The following is a 733-nucleotide window of genomic DNA, read 5'->3' as shown; positions in this document are numbered from 1 at the left end:
ACCATATGTCTAACGCCATATAACCGTAAATAAAACGTGTTGAGTGCGTCGTTAAATCAAACATTTCTTTCTTTTTTTCCTTCCTTCTATGTTTAAGTTCAGGCAATTCGAGGGATGCTTGAAGTGGGTTGTGCTGTTCTCTGCGGGCCGATTTTAGTTGTTTCTAGTATTACCCAGTGCTCCACGACTGGTTTAACAAAGGTTGTGCTATGTGCAGTCTTGTCTGTGGGATGCTGCATCTTAAATATCTCTTGCCGTAAAATAGTAGACCAGTCCATGGACCCAGCAGTCTGTTGTCAAAAAGAGTAACCCATGACGTGGCGAAAACGATACAAAATGGCTGCCCCCAGTTTCATTTCTTAAAGTATCAGTATGCGTTGGTGGTGCGGATACACATACGACTCATATTTGACTTGAAAACACTCTTTGTCAGACAGACAGACAGGCAGACAGACAGACAGGCACTTTGTTTATTAAAGTCTCACCTCAGTTGAAACATAAAACATCACTAAACACCATTATCCATAAGATCTAAAATAACACTGAGCCACTCTATATGGAGTTATGTTTGTCTATCATGCGTTAAAATAAACAACGAACAAGACAACTGCTGAGATTATTTTATTTAATGTGTCAATATCATAGACATTACAATGATTATAGCTTTTAGTTGAAGTCGATAATATTCCATTTTTCAATTTCGATCTCTCCGATATTTTGTAAATATCATTTC

The 733-nt window shown here is 37.8% G+C and overlaps 1 protein-coding gene across 1 annotated transcript in view; it reads right to left on the bottom strand.

Moving 5' to 3' along the window:
- Positions 1–606: 606 nt before the first annotated feature.
- Positions 607–733, bottom strand: part of LOC121389885 — a 15,166-nt gene continuing 15,039 nt past the window's right edge. The window contains exon 5 of the mRNA XM_041521546.1: positions 607–733. This exon is cut by the window's right edge and continues 9 nt beyond it. The gene's annotated coding sequence lies outside the window, so the exon portion shown is untranslated.

The sequence above is a fragment of the Gigantopelta aegis genome, chromosome 15 (assembly GCF_016097555.1).
Source record: "Gigantopelta aegis isolate Gae_Host chromosome 15, Gae_host_genome, whole genome shotgun sequence".
Lineage (NCBI taxonomy): Eukaryota > Metazoa > Mollusca > Gastropoda > Neomphalida > Peltospiridae > Gigantopelta > Gigantopelta aegis.
The sequence above is the reverse complement of the archived record's forward strand: the minus strand, read 5'-3'. Positions and strand labels throughout refer to the sequence as shown.